Raw genomic sequence first — 12,346 nt, forward strand, 5'->3', positions numbered from 1 at the left:
ACAGGCTTGTCAGCGTTGGATATACTCATGTTTGCAAATTTCTCAGACAAGTCTGTTATGAGTCCTTTAGTAGAGCATATTTCTTGTATAACCTTTTCTTCTACTTCGTCAAGTTTGTTTAAGGTCTCTCTTGCATAGCCTTTTAGAACAGAGGAAGAAAAATGAATATCATTCAAACAATTATTTACACTATTCACTAAAACCTGTAAACTGTCATATTTTTCCTTCACAATAGATGCTTTAACAAAGTTTATTTCCAGTCCTTTAAGTGTAGTATTAGTCCAGTTCAATTGTTCACTGGCTTTTTGGATCCTGCCATCAATACCTAAAGCATTGTCATCCTTTAAAACTAAAGGAATAGCTTTTGCTAAGTTTTGAGTTTCTCCAAGGATGATTTCTTTGTAAGGAGGAAATGTAGATAAGGTTTCAATCTTACTACCATCTAAAGCGGACCAAGAGCGCTGAGTTGAAGAAGATACAATGTTAGTGATCAAAACATTCTCAGAATGTTTCTTATTTTTCCAGACATAAAAGGATATCCAAGAATGAGATTCATCCATATTTTTTTTCCATTCTTGAGATAGTTTGAGTTTTTCTTCACTGGAGTGAGTAAGGCCAAAAGATTCGGCCTTTGGATGGGTATAAATATCCCAGTTTAACATTTCCTTTATCCACTAGGTATCCACTTTGTGTTTTTTACATCCATCCATCAAGGTGAAAAATTTGTGCATCTCTGTGACTGACGGAATTTTGCAGTCTTCTGGTAAAATACCAAATCTGGATTCTGGAATTAAATCATTCATTTGTTCCAAATAGCCTAAACCATATCTTGGCTTTGGAGGCCTCATTCTGCTAAACATTTATGTTAGCCTGGGATCTTCTTTTTCCAAAGATGGTAACAAATTCATCATCAAAACATGATTAGATTCATGTGGGAAGGGGATATCTGAACATTTTGGGTTTGGACAAGGATTTATAGATGTAGAAGCTGGGGCTTCACTTGTCCTGTGATGATGGTTGGCATGAATGACAAATTTTGCAAGTTGACTTAAATTTACAGGTATCTTGCACTTAGGGCTAAATACCTTCGTACTAGCAACTGTCAGAGATGTTACACATAATAAGTATAAGGAGGTATCCGGTCCATGAGAAGGAGATGACTGCAATCATTCACTGTCTTCATGTGTGGAGGCATTACCTGATTGGGAAGTCGTTTGTTGTCAAGACGAAAAACGTTGCAGCAAGTTATTTTGCATCACAACCGAAGCTTTCTACGAAGCAAGCTCGTTGGCAGGACTTCTTGGCAGAATTCGAAATGACTATCGAGTATAGACGGGGAAGACACAATGTAGTAGCAGATGCCCTTAGCAGGAAGGGACAACTTGTGTCATTGGAGGGAGAAGACCGAGTAGCTAGGAGTAGGAGTCGAGTTCAGATGTCAGAAGAGATGCAAAATAAGCTTAGGGAAAGTGTTGAAACCAATACTTTGGCGTAGAATATAGTGAAGCAGATAAAGGAGGGGAAGACACGAAAGTTCTTTCTACGAGACGGGTTCTTGTTCTTTGGAAACCGGCTCTATGTTCCAAAGTCATTTGACCTCAGGAGGCACCTTTTGAAGGAGTGCCACGACTCACCGTGGGCTGGCCACCTAGGGCAACGTCGTTCTTTGGCATTGTTGGAGAGAGGATTCTTTTGGGAGAAGATGCGAGAGGATGTAGAGGAGTATGTACATACGTGCATCATTTTTCAGCAGGACAAATTGGATACTCAGAGGCAAGGACTGTTACAGCCTTTATCGATTCCTGAGAGACCATGGATGAGTGTCTCGATGGACATCATCACTTAGTTACCATAGGTTCAGGGGTATAATGGGATTATGGTCGTGGCAGATCATTTTTCCAATTACGTTGTCTTTGTTCCAACAAAGATACATTGTGGAGCCGAGTGGACTGCGGAGTTGTTCTTTAAGAACATAGTGAAGTATTGGGGGATGCCATTAAGCATCGTGTCGGATAGAGATCCGCGTTTTACAGGCAGATTTGGACCACATTGTTCAAGTTAGTCGGGACAGAATTGTTGATGAGTTCGAGCTACCATCCACAGACAGATGGGCAGACCGAGAGGATCAACGCATTTCTGGAGGATTAATTGCGACATTATGTGATGGCTAATCAGAAAAATTGGCCTGAACTCTTGGATATTGCTCAGTTCAGCTACAATATTCAAAAGAGTTCTGCAACGGGGTATAGTCCATTTGAGTTGGTGAATGGGCAGATGCCTGTTGCACCACATACTGTAGTGACAGGAGGTTTCTTAAGGAGTCCTCATGCGAAGAAGTTCATGAAGGCTTGGGATGAGACCTTGGAGCTGGCACGGTTGCGCTTGCACAAAGATGCAAGGAGAATGAAGAAATGGGATGATCGAGGAAGACGGGATGTGCACTTCAGTGTGGGAGATATGGTGTTTCTCAGGATTACTAGGGAGCAGTTTCAACCAGCCAAGGGGACTGCGAGCAAACTGACACGGAAGTATGAGGGACCATTCTGAGTGAAGAAGAGAGTGGGGGAAGTTGCTTATGAGCTGGAGCTTCTGCACCATATGCACATGAAGCATCCAGTTTTTCACATGAGTTAGTTGAAGAGATGCAGACTTGATGTTGATCATCCAGAGAGAGCTGAACCACTGAGAGGACCAGCTGGGATTGTGGACAAGCCAGGACTGGAGTTGGATAAGATTTTGAGCTACAGAACTACAAGGATTGGTTGCCACATGAAACGGGAGTATCTTGTCAGATGGAAGAATGCACCGCAGGAAGAAAGCTGGGAATTGGAGAACTCACTTTGGAGATGGAAGAAGAAGATTGCGAAGTATGAACGGCAGATACTGAGGCAGTCGGGATTTTCGAGGGCGACAATGATTTCGAGTAGGGGAGGATGTAATCCCCTGCGGTTGGTAGGAAACCGAGCGCACGCTCCACCAGCTCCGCGAAGCAACTAAGGCATGACAGAACTGCGTGGGCGACCAAGGAAGAAATGCATAAGGCATAGGCAATGTTGGCACTCCATAGTTTATAAGGGCGAGTCGAGGGAGCTCATCCACAAGCTGACTGAGGAAGCGATGGCAAATGGAGTTTGGTTTGAGGGGCGGTCCCGCGCCATGGGCGGGCCGACCTCCAAAGACATGGAACGATTGCTTGGACGCGGCGGTTGGACAGATAGGTGGAAGGGTCGGCAAAAGGGCGTGACCTCCACACGATGGCATATAAACTATGCGATGGACTTGGCATTCAAACATCAAGCGTTCGCTCTTCAAACACGAGTTAGAGGTGCGAGGTAAAGGAGTAGGAGCCGCGGCAAAGGCGCAGGTCTATGCGCCCGCTTGCCGGGCAGCCTACACGAAGTTTGCACGGTGTGGTGAATGATTGAGGCGTGGGTGGAGGGCGTTCTAAAGCGCCCACCCGTTGGAACATTGAAACGATTTTTGGGTTGCGTTTGGGCGGTGGGTCGTGCACGAGCGTGCCCACCCAACTCGGCAAAGAAGACTTGTGTTGTATTTTGGTTAAGTCGTGGTGAGACCACCGTGCGCTCTTGCACGGGTGGGCGCCCGACTTGGGTAAAACGCCGGTGGAGCCAAGCTCCTGGTCACTTGTAAAAATTCTTCATATAATAAAAGATTATTATACATGTGATGTTGTTCTCCTGCTGTTCTATGATGTTCTTATATTAATGGTTTCCACACATTAATATGTTATGCATGGTTTAATGATGAATGTTAAGGCGTAGTTCGTAAAGTAAGCTAATAATGGAAGATGTTAATTACTTAGGCGGTGCCGCACCCGACCAATTTAACGAAAAAAGAATTGGGGGCGTGACAATATTTATACAAAGGGGAACTTCTGCAGACTTGCTCAATTCTTCTTCTGTCTATGGTAGATCTTTGGGGAAAAGACAGAATAGCAAAGGACTGTCCTTCACAGATATTTGCAGAAGTAATATTTCTCATACTCGGAGGTTTGGGAGTTGATACAACCCAACGTTCAGGGAAAGTGAGGTCTTCCCATTTGATAGTTTGATGTTCTACTTTCTGACTTTTGGAATCAGTTAGAACCACAACACTTGACTTTGATTCTTTACTGGGTGCATGGAGGACTGCAAGATAGAGAGTATTGGTATGGCGAAAGCATCCTCTAGTCTGAATGGCAATGTTATGTCTTTTCTTTGACATATCAAATCCAGTTGTCTGGATCTGTAGTTGGAGAATATTATCAATTGTTTCATCAAAGACATATACTAAAAAGTTTGGATAACAATTGAAATAGACTCGGCCATTTGACAGAGGAGAAACTATTCCTCCAATCAAGGAATCGGTATACTTATTATGTGTAAGATCTCTGACAGTAGCTATTACGAAGGTATTTAGCCCTTGGTGTGTCAAAGCATTTATGCCAATTCTGATACATCGCAAATGCATGTATTGAGTTTTTAGTCGTTTGGCTTCAGCTTGAAGTTGCTTAGAATTCAGAAGGGGAATGGACTGGACACATTCTGAATTTTCTTGGATTTGACTAATAGACTCTTTAATGGAAATTCTAGTGGAGGCCTTTAAATGGAAAATAGTAAGATCTGAATATACATGAGAAGCATCAATACTAGGGAGTTTCCATCTAGTATACGGTTGTGATTCTTCATATTCCAATTCAACATAATTTATCACACGACTAGAAGCAGATGGAAACATATCCTTGAGGGGATTTTCTTCAATCTTATCTTTCTCATCTAATTCTCAGAAAGAAACAGATCTTCTGGATGGATCCATTTATCTATAAAGAGTGATGTAATTGAGAATTAACCTTCACGAACCAGACGATACTGCTGGCTCTAATACCAATTTTACGTAGGGGCTCCTTTATTTCCTTTTTCTGAAGCTTGCAACAGCAACACGGGCTAACTAGCCTTGTTGAGTTTTCTTCTTTGTGTTTACTTATTCACCCATACATGAACCCATACAGGAACCTACTTGGGTATTTCACACTCTAACGACCTTTCTTTGCGGCGTCCTTCGCCTTCTTCGGCCTTGGTGTCCCTTCTACCCTTTGGCGAACCTCTGGCGAACTTCTGGTTTGAATAACACAAATACTATCCCAACAGACTTTTTGAATAATTTCAGAGTTTCAGTACTAATAAAGTTTCCGAATTGAAAAGAAGAATTGAAGAAAAATGATGTTATGAGGAACCCAATGCTTTATGGCACATAAAGCAACACAGTACTGATTTTCCATACAAACCAGGATATGAAGGTAGGCCTTGCAAAAGCAGAGTTGTACCTATGAGCAAGGAATACAGAGATCTCTACGAAAAAGAGATCAAACAACTATTGGATAGAAAACCGATAAGAGAATCTAACAATACATGGAACTGTTATGGATTCTATGTGAATAAAAGATCTGAACAGATTAGAGGTATCCCAAGATTAGTCATAAATTACAAACCTCTAAACTCTATTTTAGTTGATAATACCTATCCAATACCTCACAAGGGTGAGTTGCTCATCAGAATCGTCAGAGCAAAAATATTTTCAAAGTTTGATCTCAAGTCAGGATTCTGGCAAGTAGCTATTGCAAAAAAGGATAAATTCAAAACTGCTTTCAACGTTCCAGGAGGACATTATGAATGAAATGTTATGCCATTCGGTCTGAAACACGCTCCTTCAAAGTTTCAGAAAGTAATGGACTCAATTTTTATGCCTTATTTCGATTGGTTAATGGTGTATATAGACGATATTCTTATATTTTCTAAGAATGTTCATGTCCACTTCAAACATGTGCAAACCTTCTTACAAGTGGTCAAAAGAAATGGTCTTGTTTTGAGTAAGAAGAAGATTGAGCTATTTCAAACCTCTATCAAGTTCCTCGGTCACACAATCCATAATGGCCAAATATCTCTCCAAAAACATGCCCTTGCCACTTAGTTTAGTTATTGAATTTTGAAAGGTATAAAATAACTTACACATTTGAACAAGGGCTACATTGTAGATACTCTTTCTTAGTTTAAGCATAGTTAAGTTAGTGTGAAAGACATACATGAATGGGCAAACAAAGGGTTTTTTTAGTAGTCCTACAACATTGCTAATTACTTAGGACTAGGAATAGTACCTCTAACAACTAGAGTGGTGTGGATAAAAAATAATACATCTAACAACTAGAGTGGTGTGGATAAAAAATAATACGTCTAACAACTAGAGTAATGTGGAAAAATTAACAATAACTTAAAACAAATAATATTGATTCACTAGAATTGGACAAAATCTATTGGTAAAATATATTTTTATAAAAATATAAAAATATTTAATATTTAAATGATAATTAAAAATGAATATAAAAAATATATAATATTTATATGATAAATAAAATTAAATACATAATAATGATGACAATATTGAAAAAATAATCCAAATTTTTTTGTTGAAAAGTGGGAGTGTAGTCAAAAGATAAGTATGAACAATCTATGTTATAGAACTAAATTGTATAGGTCTACGTCTGAAAGAAAACGTGATAAGTTAGATATAAATACGATGTTAATCTATGTTCTAGGACGAAATTGAATAGGTGTAGTTCTGAAAGAAAATGTGATAAGTTAAATATAAATAAGATGTTAATCTATGTTATAGAAGGAAATTATAGAGGTCTACGTCCGAAGGAAAATGTGATAAGTTAAATATAAATAAGATATATAAACATCTTGTTGACTAAATAAGATAGATAAATATTTGTTTGATTTTAGTGATGTAATGAATATAAAGAATTTATAAAAAATTTGTGTATTAAATATAAATTAAATGGTTGATAAGTATTATTGGATATTAATTTATACTAAGTATCAAAATATTTTTTCATAATATATTTCACATGGCTAATATTAAAAAATAATATAAATTAATTAAAGTATAATTCTATTTTATATTAGTATAGTAATCAATAATTATAGAAAATTAATATGCAAATGTATTTTTAATTAAAAACAAGTAATAAAAATAACATAATAAATTAAACCTAAATAATAAGTGTTCAATGACAATTATGGACATAATATATATATTTATAATTTAATTAAAAAACAAAAACAACATGACTACATTTGAAATAAATTTCCCATTTTGAATATTAAACACGTACTCTATATATACTTCGGTGAAAGAGTTAAACACGTACTTTATATATTCTTCTCATATATTCTTCACTGAAAGAGTTAAAAACATACTCTATATATTCTTCGGTGAAAGTGTTCTGAGGCTCGGTGAAAGAGTTAAAAACATACTCTATTTATTCTTCGCATATATTCTTCGGTGAAAGAGTTCTGAGGCTCAGTGAAAAAGTTAAACACGTACTTCGGTGAAAAAGTTAAAACATACTCTATATATTCTTGGCATATATTCTTCTGTGAAAGAGTTAAAAACATACTCTATATATTCTTCGCATTCTGAGGCTCGGTGAAAGAGTTAAACACATGCTTTATATATTCTTCGCATATATTCTTCGGTGAAAGAGTTCTGAGGCTCGGTGAAAGAGTTAAAAACATACTCTATATATTCTTCGGTGAAAGTGTTCTGAGGCTTGGTGAAAGAGTTAAAAACATACTCTATATATTCTTGGCATATATTCTTACTCTATATATTCTTCGCATATATTCTTCGGTGAAAGAGTTCTGAGGCTCGGTGAAAAAGTTAAACACGTACTCTATATATACTTCGGTGAAAGAGTTCTGAGGCTCGGTGAAAGAGTTAAACACGTACTTTATATATTCTTCTCATATATTCTTCAGTGAAAGAGTTCTAAGGCTCAACGAAAGAATTAAAAACGTACTCTATATATTTTTCGCATATATTCTTCAGTCTGCAGGCTGTGGTGGGCACGGGCGATTTGCAGTTAGTTACCAAAGATTACCAAGGGCAGACGGGCGATCTGCAGTTAGGTTTGTTGATATCAGGTGCACACATTCCTTATCTTTTTCTTTTTCTAATACATATTTGCTCATATAATTTCAAGTATGAATATTTCACCACAGTTACCAAAGATTACCAAGGGAAGACCTAGCACAGTTACTCTACAAGGCCTTTATGAGTATATAGAGTCTTTAGAGAAACGTAGAGAAGAAAGAGAAGCCAAGCTACAAAAAGAGTTAGAAGCCATGCTGGAAAATAAATTTGCATCTCTTGAAGACATGATCCAAAAACAAATAGAAAATAAAATAGAACTACTGGATAATAAAATGGAGGCAATGGAGACTAGACTGCAGGTTATAGAAAAACAAAACCAAGATACTAACCAACCATCCTAGCAAGGAGATGCTGATACTTTAGAGAGTCTTAAAATGAAAGGCATGATTAAAGAACTAGAAGAAAAAGTTAATAGCCGCCTCACCCTAAATAATGTGGTAGATAAGTTAGATATCAAACCAATTAAAGATGAAATGAAAAAATTAATAGAATTAGACCACGAACGTAACAAAAGGGCCTTAAGCCTTATAATATTCGGTTTAAAAGAGGAAGTAGATGAGGATACTTTAGCCTTAGCCCAGACAGAACTGCATAATAGATTACAAATTGAAACAATGTGTCTCACAGAAGCAACAAGGTTGGGGAAATTAACCGAGAATAAAGGAAGGCTAATCCGCATAAAGGTGAGCTCCACTGATCATAAGCACGACATACTTAGTAAAACCTCAAGTATAAAAGGAACGGGAATATTCATAAATGAAGATCTCATTCCAGAAGATCAAGCAGAATTAAGAAAGGAGGTTCAAAAGGTAAAAGAAGCTAGAAAGGAAGGAAAATGGGCAATAATCAGAAATATAAAAGCCTTTATTCGAGATAGAAACCAAAAAGATAGTAATCAATAGCAATTAAACATGCTCCGGATCCTTTCTTGGAATTGTCGGGGCTTCCCATGGAACAAAGGCCCCAAGCTAAGTTGGATTTCAAATGATGTTGATATTATTTTGCTTGTTGAAACTTGGGAGCACGAAGAATCTAAGGTCCCTAACATAGATGGCTTTACGCTATGGTCTACCTAGAACAAGCGATCCTCCCGTAGAGGCATTGGGGGAATAGCTTGTTACATTAAGAAGAACATCTCCCCCCATGTTAGGATTTATAAAAGTGACCCTCACAACCAATATAGTTGGATAGAGATCAAAGACATTAATAATAAAAAGTCCTACATAGAAATATTTTATTTTCCCCCCATTAATTCTAACTTCTATAAGAATAAGAATCTAGATAAAACTAACCCATACAATGGTTTAGAGAATGATATTTCTAGCCCAAGGAATGACGGTAATATCCTTTTAATAAGTGACTTTAATGCTCGAACTTCAAACAACCAAGCTATTATTCTAAGCAATCATTCCAACCCTAATCATCTTTGGTTAGACGAAGACCCTACTCTGGCTAGCAGGTACAAAAGGAGCTCTGAAGACCTCGGGGAAAATTTGTTTGGGACAGAGCTAGTTAAGCTCTGTAGTGCTCAGGATCTCATAATTTGCAACGGTCTAAAGAAGTGGCCCAATTCCAACAAGATGACCTGCATCCATGGACTTGGTAGCAGCATGGTAGACTACGTTATTTCTGATCTCCCATTATACAACGAAATAATAAATTTTGACATCTTAAACGACCACGAACCTGACTCTGATCATAGGCCTTTACTTATAACTCTCAATTTTGTCATGCATAGAGTTCCCATAGAAAATAATACTTATAGCCAAAAGAACTTAATATTTGATAGAAATAAAAATGATCTCTTTCTAAACGAATTAAAAATTAATTTGCTTCCTTTATCTAGTATAGACAACATAGAAGACCTCTATCATAATTTTACTACAACCCTCTCATATTCTATTAACAAGTTCTCAATTGAAGTTTCAAATAATAAAAGAAATAGCAAAACCAATCCATGGTATGACAAAGATTGTAAAAGTGCGAGGAGAGCAATTAAGGAAGTTGTTGATGAATCTCTTAAAATGGACAAGATAAAAATATACAAAGCCCTAACTAAAAGGAAAAAGAGGCAGTACATTCGTCAAAGACAGGAGAATCTCTTACACCTCTCTAAGGTAGCTCCTAAGAAATTTTGGAGGCAGATTCTAACTAGGAAGACTAAGGATAATAATAAAATTGCTCTTCACGATTGGAATTCCTATCTTAAAAAGCTTTATGAATCTCCAAATGTCATGGATAATTTGGAAACCCTTCTCACAACGAAAGAAGTTTTTTCTTTAGAAGACATTAAGTTTGGGGTTAATTGCCTCGCTAATGGGAAAGCTAAGGACATTGAAGGTTACCAAGCGGAAATCTTAAAAATTGGAGGTCCTGTACTCATCCCCCACATCCACAAGCTTTTCAATCAAGCAGTCAAGCAAGGGTTCCCTAAACCTTGGACTGAGAGCCTCATTATCCCTATTTTAAAAGTGGGGATACAAATAACCCCTCTAATTATCGAACAATTATGATCAGCCCTCTCTTAGCCAGGTTATATGGTAGTATTTTGGAAAAGAAGTTAAGCATATGGCTTGAAAGTGAAGGTAGCGGGCTAAAGGCCAAGCAGGTTTCAGAAGACATCACTCAACAACAGACCACCTTGTTACGCTTAGGATCATTGCGGAGGAATGTCGTAATGATAAATCCAATTTATTTTGTTGCTTTGTGGACTTTAAAAAGGCTTTCGATACGGTTCCTAGATACAACCTTTGGAATAGATTAGAAGAGCTAAAGGTTCCTCTCGAGTTGAGAGCTGCCGCTATAAGGTTATATGAGAATGTAATTTCCAAGCTAAAGAGCAATGAGGGGTGGTCAAAAGATATTAAGTGTAACATCGGAGTTAAACAAGGTTGCCCCCTCTCCCCTACCCTATTTGGCATTTACATCGATAAGCTCGAAGGCTATTTAGAGGAAGCAGGATGTGATGGCACGATCTTAGCTGGGATAGTCGTCATCCTTCTTCTTTATGCTAACGATATTGTTCTTTTGGCAAGGTGCCCATCTAATCTTGATAAGCAACTCAGGCTTCTTAAAGATTTCTGCTATACCATGGGTATGACTGTTAACACTGACAAAACAAAAGTTATGATTATCAAATCCAAGAAGGACACTTACGCTAATTTTATGTATGACAATAATAACTTGGAGGAAGTGCATTCTTACAAGTACCTAGGAATTGATATTCATCACAAGCTCAACTGGAACCATAGCATTGAGAAAAGGATTAATGGGGGGTGGAGAGCTTATTTTGGTCTTGAAAATAATTGTAAAATAGCAAACCTCGTAATGTGGGATAAAAAGAAGTTCCTCTTTGAAACTTTAGTCACTCCTGTTATCTTATATGGCTGTGAGGTTTGGGGTTGCAGCATCTCCAGAGAATCATGGAGAAAGATTGAGCAAATCCAGAAGCGTTTTATAACTTATAACCTGAAAATTAAAAGTAATACACCCTATCCTATTCTCCTTATAGAAGCAGGTCTTTCCCCTATTGAGAGCCTAGCTATGCTTAAGTTTCTGTTGTACAAGCACAAAATCAATAACATAGACGATTATAGACTTCCTAAGCTAGCTTTAAATTCTAGCCAAAACCACCTAAGGCTCAATCGAGGGTGGCATAAAGACACAAGGGCCTGGTTAAACTATTGGGAGATCAACGAAAATGATGCATTGCAAAACATAAATAACATTAAAGATATTGTTACTTCTAAGTTCAAAAAAAAATGTGGTGTGAGAAAGATTTAGCAGCTAAAAGAAAATTAAGTTATTATAAGAAGGTCATCAACCCCACCCTAGAAGATCAAAAATATCTCTCTATTTTAACTAGCTCAAAGAAGAAAATTAATATAGCAAAGATTAGAACGAATTCTCATGAGCTCCATAGCGAAACAGGTCGTTGAGCAGTTCCTAAAACGCCATGGATGGAAAGGATCTGCCATATATGTGGGAATAGGAACATCGAGGATGAAAACCACTTCCTCTTAGAGTGTCCGGCGTACAACCACATTAGATCTCAGTTTCACAATCTTTGTGACAACACTGACCTTCCTAGCCTTTTACAATGTCAAAATTATAGTGAGCTCGGGAGGCTTCTCCCCAAGATTTTTGAGCATAGGAATAAAATCTTAAATCAAAATAAATAATTTGTTTATTTAGGTCCGATAGACCATTGTTTGGTCTCAGCGGACGTTAACCATCATCATCATCATCATCAAATATTTGATACAAATTAAATAATATCATTTTTCTAATAATTATTTAAAGCTTTATTTAAAAAATAAACACATAAGCTATATAAGTATTATCCAATAAATAT

This window comes from Pinus tabuliformis, chromosome 7 (assembly GCF_031772625.1).
Source record: "Pinus tabuliformis cultivar Carrire ecotype Pingquan chromosome 7, CPIR1, whole genome shotgun sequence".
NCBI lineage: Eukaryota > Viridiplantae > Streptophyta > Pinopsida > Pinales > Pinaceae > Pinus > Pinus tabuliformis.